General features: G+C 42.9%; 2 long non-coding RNA genes across 2 annotated transcripts; both read right to left on the minus strand.

Annotated features, from left to right (window-relative positions):
- Positions 1-869: 869 nt before the first annotated feature.
- Positions 870-3,694, minus strand: LOC121854842. The gene is made up of 3 exons (XR_006086648.1): positions 2,625-3,694; positions 1,986-2,085; positions 870-1,938 (listed from the first exon to the last, which is right to left on the minus strand). It is a non-coding gene; the product is annotated as an uncharacterized LOC121854842 (long non-coding RNA).
- Positions 3,695-10,958: 7,264 nt separating this feature from the next.
- Positions 10,959-13,851, minus strand: LOC121854841. Its single transcript, XR_006086647.1, has 2 exons — positions 11,856-13,851; positions 10,959-11,807 (listed from the first exon to the last, which is right to left on the minus strand). It is a non-coding gene; the product is annotated as an uncharacterized LOC121854841 (long non-coding RNA).
- Between the last annotated feature and the right edge of the window lie 157 nt (positions 13,852-14,008).

Genomic DNA, 14,008 nt, shown 5'->3' on the forward strand with positions numbered 1-14,008 from the left:
GAGTTGTACAGTCAACTTGTACCACCTGGTCCAGTCTTCTTGTTCCTACTTGTACACTTTGGAACTTTTCCAACTGTTACAGTCAGCATTGTCAATCCAACTTCTCTATGAGGTGTAAACCCCTGAAGTATTGACTAGTGAAACAGAAGCATTATTAAAGGCAGTAGGCTGCTACCAAACAGGGAGGCACTACCACCTGGGAAGATATTGGAAGCATTATGTGTTGTCTAATGGTAGACCCTGCTGCCATATGTGACCAAGTCCCAGGTTGATGATCTGTCTTTCTGCCTCATTTACACACAATTGTTTCTCTTACTTTGTCAACAATATATATATATATATATATATATATATATATATATATATATATATATATATATATATATATATATATATATATATATATATATATATATATATATATATATATATATATATACACACACACACAGTAAGTTCTCGCTTAACATCTGGGTTACATTCCTAAAAATGTGACGTTATAAGAAACAACGTTAAGTGGATAAATTTTCCCCATAAGAAATAGATAAAATACAGGAGTTACGTTCCTGAGCCTCCTTTTGACCCGTGAAATACATAACATACACATAAAATCATTGCCATTTCTATAAGAAATAGTACATACATATACAACTACTAAGTTTATATTGGTACTGTACTCGCCGATGGGTGGAGGTGGTAGAGCAGGTGTGTGATGGGTAGTGGAGCGGAGGAGGCGGAGGGAGGGAGGGGAGGAGGAGGGAGGGGAGGAGGAGGTGGGGAGGAGGAGGAGGGGTGGGAGGGAGGAGGAGGAGGAGGTGGGAGGGAGGATGGAGGGAGGAGGGAGGAGGAGGAGGAGGGAGGAGGGAGGAGGAGGGGAGAAGGGAGGGTGGTGAGTCTCTGGTACGAGGCAAGAGAGTGTAGCGCTGCCAGACAATGGGGGTGATGCGCCGTAGACAGTAGTCCGTGACGACACATAACGACGTAGTACCGAAACAACGCTTAGCGGGACGACGTTAAGTGAGGATTTACTGTAGTATATTATTTCTCATTCTTTATTTAATTTTGTTTTCTTCAATTTCTGTATTTATTTTTGGTTCAATCTCCGCCCCTTAGGCCCCGGCGTGGGTCGGTTACCTGCGCCCAGATGGGTTAGTCCTCGTAAGAAAACCCTAATCTAGGGTTGATAAGGGATGGCCTTTTACAGCTTTCATGACCCAATAAATAATAGATGCCTTTAATCATATCAAACATTAACATCAAAATATTAATCTCGTATAATAATACGCGAGCGCGTGCTTCTCGTCCGTCCATAACACACCGGGACAGTTCCCAGTGAAATATATTACCCGAATAAAGTTAGGTCGGGGGAGGGTGCGTCAGGCATGAAAATCATTGGCGTTAAGTCTACAAATATAACATTATTACATTGGCCTCTTTATACCATACAAAACATCCCTAAATGGGGGTTGAATAACTTCATCAGCAACTGAGTGCGCCCAATGCCACATTGCCATTAATTTTGTGATCGTTTTAATTTTGCATTAACCGAGTAGAAAAAATAGTGACTATAAACACTTGAGGGATCCCAGTGTTGTCACCAAGTTTGATAAAAATCAGTAAAGCAATATTGTCACCTTACGGACGTGTGGTTTGGAACACAAGCCAAATACTGCCCATTAGAAGAAGGGCTCGATGGTGTTATTATATAGAGTACTGGCAGTATATATTGGTTTCTTGGAAGGGGGACACATTATGTTACAAAGAAATATGTGTTTTTTGGTCAATGACCTGTTCCCCCATAGTGGCCAATGACCTGTTCCCCCATAGTGGCCAATGACCTGTTCCCCCATAGTGGCCAATGACCTGTTCCCCCATAGTGGCCAATGACCTGTTCCCCCATAGTGGCCAATGACCTGTTCCCCCATAGTGGCCAATGACCTGTTCCATAGTGGCCAATGACCTGTTCCCCCATAGTGGCCAATGACCTGTTCCCCCATAGTGGCCAATGACCTGTTCCCCCATAGTGGTCAATGACCTGTTCCCCCATAGTGGCCAATGACCTGTTCCCCCATAGTGGCCAATGACCTGTTCCCCGGCAGGCCACGACCTGTTCCCCATAGGGCCAATGACCTGTTCCCCCATAGTGCCACGACCTGTTCCCCATAGTGGTCAATGGACCTGTTCCCATAGTGGCCAAATAATCTGTTCCCTCATAGTGCTGACCTGTTCCCCCATAGTGCCAATGACCTGTTACCCCAAGCAGGTCAACACCTGTTCCATAGTGGCCAATGACCTGTTCTACAGTGGCCAATGACCTGTTCCCACAGTGGCTACAATGACCTGTTCCCCCATAGTGGCCAATGACCTGTTCCCCCACAGTGGCCAATGACCTGTTCCCCATAGTGGCCAACACCTGTTTCCCCATAGTGGCCACGACCTGTTCCCCCATAGTGGCCAATGACCTGTTCCCCATAGTGCCAAATGACCACTGTTAGTGCCAATGACCTGTTCCCCCATAGTGGCCAATGACCTGTTCCTCACAGGCTGTACGACCTGTTCTCCCATAGTGGCCAATGACCTGTTCCCCATAGTGGCCAATGACCGTTCCCCATAGGCTTAATGACCTGTTCCCCCATAGTGGCCAATGACCTGTTCCCCCATAGTGGCCAATGACCTGTTCCCCCATAGTGGCCAATGACCTGTTCCCCCATAGTGGCCAATGACCTGTTCCCCCATAGTGTGGTAATACATCATGCCAAAATATTGATGAGTGACTCAGTTGCCACCAGCGGTATATAATAATCAATCTTCATGTTCTTTACCTCATTCTATATCATATGTGGTGGTCAGGAGTGCGTGGGTCAGGGGCTGAGGGTCGTCAGGTTCCTGCTAATAGATACTATAGTAATTTGCCATAGAAACAAACCCAGAAAGTTGTCACACACATTTATTATAAATAACAGTACCTAATGTGTATTCGCCACCTCTTGGTTCCACCATGACCAGATATACCAAATCCACACAACCTGAGGTGTTCTCTATTGACTGCTGGTGTATTAAACTTGAAGGTAATATACATAAATAATACATCCGATAATTCCTAACCCAATATTATTGCAGCGTCGTCCGGAAGTGAGACGCGCACTGTCGGAAACATTCTAATTTGGCAACTGTCGAGTTACTCGGCGAGACGCGAGGTGCACGCGGCAACCTGGAACGAGGAGGATATTTTAAAAAGACCTAATATAATTTTATCATCATAGTAAGTGATCCAGCAGCGTCGACGATTCACAGGCTTTTTCATTTACAAGTGTTCTCATAGATTAATTGATGTAGTTATCACCCGAGCAGCATGTGGACCTAACCTTTGCCAGTCAGTCACAGGGGGGTTTGCTTCTGTTATTATTAACGATACGAGTTATTATCGTCATATGATATTTAAACTTATGAAGTACTGTATTTTGAAAGAATTTCTGGTCACAACTGAAATTAAATTGATGTAAATGTAGGGGTAAGAATAAGTTACACCTAGTGGGCGTGGTCTGCCCCCCACACAGTATAGTAAGTAATGGTCGGCCCTCGTGTTGGAGGACGGCCGGCCCTAGAGCCACCTAGGTGCGAATCTGTTGAAGGTGTAGAAGCTGTCGCCAACACATCTTCTTGTGGCGTAGATTAATATAATATTTTAATTTCTTTTTACTCTTATTTTTTGCCACCCCCACCACCCCCCCCCCCAGGCCCCGTTGCGGGTTGATGACATGTGCCCGGGTGGGCTATTCCCCGTAAAAAAAGTGAACGAGCTGCATGACCCAGTGTCAAGGAATAGTCCAAGAAGACAGGACAGCTCGCCATCTGCACAGGCTAACCATTACTCTGGAACACGATCACAAATCAATTAACATGCAAGTTCCCAATTACTGCTGGATAGACAGACAAATGGCCATAGCCTCACCCTGCCCGGGGGTCAAACCTGGGTCTAGTCGCTTGCGAGGCGAGCATGTTGACCATTACACACATCAACCTTCGCCTTGACAACACCGCCAAACACATCAACTCTACTCTCTAATATTAAAGTACAGTAATATTTCCGTCAGCCGCAATCCCTCAAACCAGGAACTCTCCAATAGCCGGAATTGAAATTTTCTCGGAAAATCGTTCCCAAAGCCGTAATTTTCCGGGAAATTCTAGCTTTGGAAACGATTTTCCGAGTGGCATATTTTCCGGAAAATTCTGAGAAATTTTTCCCGATACCCAGAAAATTCCGGGAGAGTTTTTTCCGGGTTTAAGAGATGAAATTAAAGCGCATTTTCTAGAAGTTCCGAGAAAATTTTCAGTTGCCCAAAAAATTCCGGGGACGAGGGATAGTTTTCCGGGTTTGAGAGAGTCGTCTCATTACCCGGAAATCTCTCATCCCCGGAAGTGCTCTGCACCAAGTGTTCCGGCTAATGGGGATATCACCGTACAAGGAACACATTTGACATATGATTGAATGTATACTTTTTCCATTACATATCAGTAACAGTGAATCTAAATGTTGTAAGCTCATCTAAAACCTCTAGTAATCAACCCTTAGGTCCCGGGTGACGTTCCAGAACGTCTGCCTATTCCTGCCACTTTTTTTATTAGTATTTTTGGAAAAGTTGATTTTACTATATTTATCCCCGCACGGGAGAGGGGGGGGGTACTACCAGGGGGGGGAGGGGGGGTACTACCAGGGAGGAAGGGGGGGTACTACCAGCAGCACTCTAACTCGGGGCTTAAGGCTCAGCAGCACTCTAACTCGGGGCTTAAGGCTCAGCAGCACTCTAACTCGGGGCCTAAGGCTCAGCAGCACTCTAACTCGGGGCTTATGGCTCAGCAGCACTCTAACTCGGGGCTTAAGACTCAGCAGAATATAATAAAGAAAGTGATTAACCAGCTCATAATGTTCCAGTTTATAATGATTAAGGATTTGTTTGATCAAAGACATTATAAAAATAACCATTTCCAGTTTATGTTCCAACTAAAAACTGGCAAACTACAGCAACTATCAGCTGAATCATCCTTGCTTAATGCGTCTTAATGTTAGACTACAACCCCCACGATCCAACAATTAACTTTGTATAAAAATCTATGAGTATCTATTCATAATTTCAAAACAAGATACAAGAACACCATAGTTCTGTGTTTTCTGCAGAGTTGGAAAGTAACTAAATAAATTTACTTTTTAAAAAGTACAGTACAGTGAGTTCTGCTATAACGCGTGTTTTGATAACGCGAATTTGCTCTAACGCGATTTATGAATTCGGAACAATATTTGTATAACGCGATCGCTTGTTTGCTATAACGCGATTTTTGCTTACTATTTCTCCAATTTTGTGGTATTAACTGTGAATATGGTAAAGAAGAATATCTCCAAAAAGCATTCTGATGATAGAATTCCCGGTGATTATCGTAAAAGAAAGGATATAACACTTGAAGAGAAGCTTGATGTTATCAACCTCAAAATCACCCTTCTCCCCCATCAAGTTACATTCATATTTTTTCAAGGTAAAGTGTTAAATTTACTGTATGATTTCATTATTAGATATGAATGTAACATTTATTTAGACTGTGCTATCCTTTGTGTTAGGCTAACTACTAAATTTTTTCGATTTCGAGTAAACTGCACCGAACCCTATTTTCTCCATAAGCCCTGTTATTTCTATTACGCGATTTTCTATAACACGATATTTTACAAGAACACAATTATCGCGTTATAGCAGAACTACCTGTACTCAAATTTTTTAGTAATTTTACTTAAGTAAGGTTTTCTAATACTTTTACTCCAATACAATTGAAAAAAACAAAAATCATTACTCGTTACATGACCCAAACAACGACTTGTAATGTCTGTGGCAAACTAATAATATATGTTTTTCTTTAGCCACAGTAAAAGAGTTGTGTGGGTGGAGGGTATGGTGTGGGGAGACACCATATACCTAGAGGTAGCGTGGCCATGACAGTGGACATTTCCTTTGATCTTCTTGTGTCCATTAACACCTGGACCACCCACCTCACCCAGTCTACCCCCCTTCCCTTCAGGGGCTTGGTCTTTCCATTAGACGTCAGTTGTTCTTCTCATATACCTGTACAGGTTGTACCTCTCTAGTCCGGCAACCTCGGGACCTGACCGGTGCAGGACAATGGAAATTCACCCTTTTCCTGGATAGATAGTGACTTGTGCTTACGCTTGGAAGCACTAGAACCACTTTCACTGCTTCGTGGTCTCTTTGAAAACATATTGAAGGGTTAAATGTTGTACAGTAGCTTCTTAAATTTCGCGAGTTTTTAATTCAACGTTTTTTATTTGGACACAAAAAAAACACTACACAATTAAAAATTTTGATGGTGGAAACTCGAATTTCGACGGGTTTAAGCGGCCCGCCAACGTTCAGACGAGCATAATCGTGTAAACAGCGTCATTTCTCTTATGTACAAAAGACTCATTATTGTTTATTACTGAATGTCTTTTTGATTGAATTAATGTTTATGTGTGCAAAATGAACAATACAATTCATTAATAATACGTAGAATATTAAAACACACGAGGAGACAAGACGGCATTGTTTTCGTTGTTTACAAAACCAGTGACTGACTGGTTCTACATATAAAACTGAAGAAAATAAGACCTTGGTTGTAGCTGTAGCAAAATTAATGTAAAAAAATTAATATGGTTGTTTTAAGTAATGTTATTTAATGTTAATAAATGGAACAATATAAGTAGCTAACCATTAATGGTAAAGAAAAAAGTGAGACTGCGCGTATGTAAGTGAGCACATGTGAAAACATATCGTCATTACTCTACATAAGAATATGAAAGCAACACTTATTTACTGCTCATATATATTTTAATTCATGTTTCTGAATTTAAAACATAAATTCTACCCACCAGTGGTGGTAAAGTTGAAAACATAAAGACAGCCAATGTTGTTGTGTGTGTTTTTACTCGGATGACGAAGTTGCCTAAGTCATCAGGTTCAACTCTAGCTGAAGCTGTAGAACATAAGAACTTTTCTGTGTTGTTTTTAGTTTTTATTTAACTTTATCTGTGTTATTTTCGTTGGTTTATTAGGATGTTGCTTTATTAGAGGCAGTAATTCGCCAAAAAAGTAGGGTAAATAAGGCAAAATTTAGCCAAACATCGAAAGTACCAGACTCAAATTAATTTTCTCCATGGGCAAACTAAAATCGTTCCGGACCACAGAATGCCGGACTAGAGAGGTACAACCTGTACCTAAACTGAATGGCTGTGATTCTAAAATGCTTAACATAATTCCATCATAGACATAAAGCCTGTATCAATGTGTGACACTGAGTGTATTTAAAATTATGCTCAAATATCTATGCACCACCCCCCCCACCAGATGTTACATGGTGAGAAAAATTCAGCCACTCATCAATTAAAATCAAAAAGTGACGTGACCACAGCCACATCCCAGTTGAGGGTGAGTCTTAGTCACACTCAGTCACTATGGAGGCATCAATCATCCACAAACTGCTCAACCGAAGGAGCTTGATAGCTGCTTGGCATGCCCAGGGGGTGGAATGTAGGGAGAGTGGTTGAACGTATTCTTATATTTAGGCTTAAAAGATCCGGATTGAACAACCATAATTTGAAGATACGTAGTTATTGATTAATGTTAATAGAAACATTTACAAATGCAAATGTGTAATGTTATGTCTTTTATTCTTATCTTTAGTTAACTAGTTTGGATTTATTTTAATATTTGGGATAATTAATAATTTTATTGTTACTTTTTACTTTCAGTACTTTTATTTATTTATTCTTTTTTTATGAGGGTAACAGCCCACCCGGACACAGGTCATCAACCCACATTGGGGCCTGGGGGAGGGGTGGAGGGGGAATATATGAATAAAAAGAAATTAAAATTAGAGAAGAAAAAGGTTATACTGTGTTAATCTACACCACGAAGATGCCGGAAAACCATCTTTATAAAGTGAGACAGATTGTATGAGTATGGAAACACAGAAGGCAGAGCATTCCACAGTTTGGCTGTGTGGGGACAGAAGGATGTACTGTAACGGGTTATAGTACTTTATGAATGAGATGCTTTTTTACTTCTACCTGAATACATTGATATTTGGATGCTTTTACTTCTACGTGAGAAACAATACTTTTACATAAGTAACAAAATCCAGTACTTTTTACATCTCTGGTTTCCTGCAACAATTTGTGTTCATTCCCATCAGTAAAGTTGTTATTTTTATTTTACCGTGGTACACATATTACCTTTGATGCATGTGCAGTAAACCGGCGATGACTCACCATGGACACGGTCTGGGAATGAACTCGGGAGATGATGAGATACTGTATATAAAATGATCTGGGAAAATCTTGGCATATCTGGCCACCTGCATCACCTACCATACCTGTGTCACCTACCATACCCCTGTGTCACCTACATCACCTCTGTGTCACCTACCATACCCCTGTGTCACCTACCATACCTGTCACCTGTCACCTACCATACCCCTGTGTCACCTACCATACCTGTGTAACATGCCACTGTGGCTACCATACCTTTGTCACCCAACATGCCCTGTGTCACTCTAATTACAACCCCAGTCACCCACCATACCTTGTCACCAACATGCCCTGTGTCACTCTACCATGCCCATTCCTTGTCACCCAACATGTCCTGTGTCACTTACCATGCCTGTGTCACTCCACTCACCTATGTCACCTAACATCCCCTGTGTCATACCTGTACACTTACCATGCCTGTGTCACCTACCATGCCCTGTGTCACCTGGCCATACATCTGTGTCACCCACATACCCTGTGTCACCCACTCATACCTTGTGTCACCCACCATCCCCAGAAACCCACCATCTGTGTGTCATCACATGCCCTGTGTCACCCACCATGCCCTCTGTGCCACCCACCACATCTGTGCTCACCCACCATACCTGTGAAACCCACCATACCAAGTGCAGAAGTCACCCACCATGTCACCCTCTGTGTCACCCACCATACCCCTACCACACCCACCATACCCACCCACCATACCTGTGAACCACCATACCTGTGTCACCCACATGCCTCTGTGTCACCCACCATGCCTCCATGGTGTCACCCACCATACCCGTGTCACCTGTGTCACCATACCTGTGTCACCCACCATACCTGTGAAACCCACCACACCTGTGTCACCCACCATGCCCTCTGTGTCACCCACCATGCCCCAGGCCACTCACCATACAATCTGTCACCCACCATACCCTTGTGTCACCCACCATACCCAGAACCCTATACACACCTGCAGTCACCCACCATGCCCCCATGTGTCACCCACCACACCTGTGTCACCCACCATACCTGTGTCATCCACTCATGCCTGTGTCACCCACCATACCCCTGTCACCCACCATGCCTGTGTCATCTACCATGCCTGTCACCCACCATACCCCTGTGTCACCCACTACACCTGTGTCATCCACCATGCCCTGTCACCCACCACCTCAGTCACCCACCATGTCACCCGTGTCACCTGTGCTCACCCATACCTGTCACCCACCATGCCTGTGTCACCCACCATGCCTCTGTGTCACCCACTATGTCTGTGTCACCTACTGTGCCTCTGTCATCTACCATACCTCTGTGTCAACCACCATGCCCTGTGCCACCCACCATGCCTCCTGTGTCAATCCACCATACCCTCTGCAGCCACTAAAGCATGCCCTGTGCCACCACCATACCCCCAGGTCACCCACCACGTGTCACCCACCATGCCCTGTGTCACCTACCATGCCCCTGTGTCACCCACCATGCCTCCAGGCCCACCATGCCTGTGCCACCCACCTCCTGTGTCTCCCACCACACCTGTGTCACCCCCATACCCCCTGTGTCACCTACATCACCTCCTGTGTCACCCACATACCCAGGTCACTTCACCATACCTGTGTCATCTACCATACCACCGGTCACCCACCATGTGTCACACCTCTGTGCCACCTACCATACCCTCTGTGCTCACCCAACATGCCCAGCTCACCCACCATAACCTGCAGGTCACCCACCATACCCAAAGGTCATCTAACCATCTGTCACCCACCATGCCTCTGTCATCTACTCATACCTGTGCCACTACCATGCCTCTGTCACCCACCATGCCCGTGTCAACTACCATGCCTGTCACCCACCATGCCCTGTGCCACCACCATGCCCTGTCACCCACCATGCCTCCTGTGCTCAACCACCATGCCTCTGTCATTCACCAACCACCTCCATGCCCTGTGCCACTACCATGCCTGGGTCACCCACCATGCCCTGTGTCACTACCATGCCTGTCACCCACACTGTCACCTACCATGCCTGTGTCACCTACCATGCCTGTGTCACCTACCATGCCTGTGTCACCTACCATGCCTGTGTCACCTACCATGCCTCTGTCATCTACCATGCCTGTGTCACCTACCATGCCTCTGTCATCTACCATGCCTCTGTCATCTACCATACCTCTGCCACTACCATGCCTGTGTCACCTACCATGACTCCGTGTCAACTACTAAGATACTTCATTCTTCGTCCCCTCATGTGCCGAGTTATCGAGGGTTTAGTGTACAGTATATACAGCCACTAATAAGCAGCCTTGATATATTATTGCAATCACATTAATCTAACACTATATAAGTTGCGCTGCGCCTGATACATTGCTTCATAACAACAGTTTTTTATCAGTAATCCTTGTAATCTCTTTTGGAAATAAATGTTTCAATAGTTTCAGTACATATTCAGTATAATCACTGTGTGCAATGCAATTTCAATTCATATGACTTATATCATTTACAAAAATATGTTCGTGATTTGTTGTCTACAGATATTTGGTTATTTTATTACTGGACATTGACTTTGTCAGAGTATCTTCTTGCTTCCAGTGTGGAGGAATAAATCTAGTATTAACTTGAACAAGACATTATTTCAATTGTAAGTTTGTATTTATACACATAATTTACAGCTTCAATCCCTAGTCTAAATTACTACTACATGCAGCCACCATCTTTTCCAACGGTGGTATTGTTAAACCTTAGTGTCAGGAGTATGGGCTCCTGTGATGAACCAATAAGTGGCAAACAAGTATTAAGTAATGAAACAGTCAGCAGTTCCCTCACAATTTCTACAAGTACTGCTCTTTACATTTTTGTCATTACCCATATCTAAAATTGTGCTACCACCTGATACTAAAGTTTAAGAATACAAACTCAACAGCTGTATTGTCAAGGTGAGGGTGTGTGTGTTTGGGAGGGCAGACCACCACCTAAATACTTATTGCTACTCCTAAATTTACATGGCCTTAATATCAGTGAAGACTAGAATATTCTTTCATTATATTTGGTAAGTGTAAATATAATGTTAGGATAATCACTATTATCATCAGAGACAGACACAAACCCCCCATGTTTGACCCGGCTGGTTCACATGCTAGTTAAGTGTACAGTATAAACCCCCATCCTACATGAATCAATGAGAGGATATGTAAACAAGAAACCATATAAAGCATTATTGTTGCTCAAATACATGTGTTATGTATTGGGTCATCAAAGTCACCCTGTCATAAAAGAACACATTTTTGAGCCTGTCCTCCTACACTACATGAGAGATGCATAACAAAATAACACTAAATAAATGTGCTCAGATCTGTAGCACAAGTTGGCAACACCACCCTAATGTGCAGTAAAACATTCAAGCATAATTTATGCTTTGTCCTACGTGTTTATGTCCTTCTTAATATGTACAGTACTGTTCTACCTTGTAACTGTTCTATCTTGTAACTGTACTACCTTGTAACTGTTCTACCTTGTAACTGTTCTACCTTGTAACTGTACTACCTTGTAACTGTTCTACCTTGTAACTGTACTACCTTGTAACTGTTCTACCTTGTAACTGTTCTACCTTGTAACTGTTCTACCTTGTAACTGTACAAGTAACATCTTAAACATTTCCCATCCCTCTAACCCATAACACCCTCCTCAACCACCTCTCCCCCCTTCACTCCTGAATGCTTCGGATTCACGAGTCGATACTCTCGGGGTTCACACTTCATGGATTGACAACGCAGGCTGTAACAGTTGGAAAAGTCCCCAACTGTACAATTGTTCTTTTTCTCTAATCCCATTTAGTCTGTATGATATTTGTAATTTCTTATTCTATTTGATATTACGGGTTCTGTTTGTTTAAATGTTCAGATACCACTGTGTTGATGGCACACCTGTACCTCTCACTGGTGGGTCCCACATAGTTGTGTAATGTGACAGACACAACCCTGCTCCTTATAGAGGGTGGATGTGCACTGAAAGTATTGCCAAGGTTGTACGCAGTAATATCTCCGCCAGGCGGAATCCCTCGAGCCCAGAACTCTCCGATGGCCGGAATTTAAGTTTTCTCGGAAAATCATTTCCAAGTCTGGAATTTTCCGGCTTTGGGAATGACTTTCCGAGGGCCACATTTTCTGGAAAATTCTGAGAACAATTTCCCAGTACCCAGAAAATTCCAGGGATTGGAGATATTTTCTCGGGTACGAGAGATGATGTAATGTGCAATTTCTGAAAGTTCCGAGAACATTTTTCCATTATCCAGAAAATTCCGGAGACGAGGGATTTCTTCCGGCTCTGAGAGAGTCGTCTCGTTACCCGGAAATCTCTCATTCCCGGAAATCTGCACCAATTGTCACGGCTAACGGAGATATCACCGCACTGCATTCCACAACGGTTCAGACATGTGGCGAGGAGGAAGAAGACCAACTGGATCAAGAGATACAAAAGCATGTTAAGAGGAGAACTAAGGAAAGAACAAGTGACAATTCGAGAGGCTGTGAATATGAACCGAGGGATAAGTACTGTACGCGACGAGACAGACTGCAACACCTCAAGTAGCCAACCCCCACAACGTGGATAATGGCTGTAAATGGTGATGAAGATCACATCCAGTGTTATTGTCTCCCAATATCTCTTGGCTCATTCACTCTCGGTTCTACTTAAAGGCCTTTTGTCCACACATGATGTCCTCTAATTAAAAGGGTGAAATAATGGGAAAGCGGCCATTGTGCTATTCATCATTATCATAAAGTGTGTGACAAAGCCACAGGTAACTGCTGTATGAGCCAGCTTCAAGACCAGTGTGTGGCAACAGTGTGTGGCATATGGTAGGAAATAGTTTTTGATGTACAGTATGGACTTCATATTGCTTTTTTTCCCTTGCTATATAAGATTATTGCAGTTACTTTTGTTTCCCTCTTCCATAAAAAAAATGGAAACACACACTAGGTTTAAAAAAAAAGTGAAAAGCCTACAAATGTAACCACAAGACAAGCTTGGAATTTCAATTTATCTTGTATTTTATCTATTTTAATTACACCTCGACATTTTTTTCATAAATGTACATAAGTTGAGTCTACCATGACTATCAATAACAGTTTCAGAATTCTTCCTTAACAAATTCTAGTTCTTCCAGGCACTCCATCTTTAAAGAAGATTGGTCAATTATCTCAGGCCCTGGTGAAGCTTCTGTCTCACAAATGACTGAGAGTGGATCATAATTAGTTTCCTTTTTCACTCCTTCAGAAACACACATCTCCACTGTTGGTTGGCAAGACAAGCTCAAGTCATGGTGCAAATCCTGGCAACTTTCACCTTCATAGTGATGAGAGTTGACCACTTGGTCAGTCTGGTAACATCTCTCTACATGTAATATTAAACTCTCTTTCTCTTTAAAGTGTTTCATGCATCTTACACAGTGGAAAGGTTTTTCTGAGTGAACTTTCTTGTGTCTTACTAGGTTAGACCTTTTAGAAAAGCCTTGATGACATTCTGAACACTAATAAGGTTTCTCTCCTGTATGAGTTTTCATATGTGTTGTTAAGCCATTTTTTTGGGAAAACAATTTAAAACAATCCGAACACTGAAATGGTTTCTCTCCTGTATGTGTTCGCATGTGCGTTGTTAAATTACATTTAAGTGAAAAACCTTT

Source organism: Homarus americanus, unplaced genomic scaffold (assembly GCF_018991925.1).
Source record: "Homarus americanus isolate GMGI-L3 unplaced genomic scaffold, GMGI_Hamer_2.0 scaffold37273, whole genome shotgun sequence".
NCBI lineage: Eukaryota > Metazoa > Arthropoda > Malacostraca > Decapoda > Nephropidae > Homarus > Homarus americanus.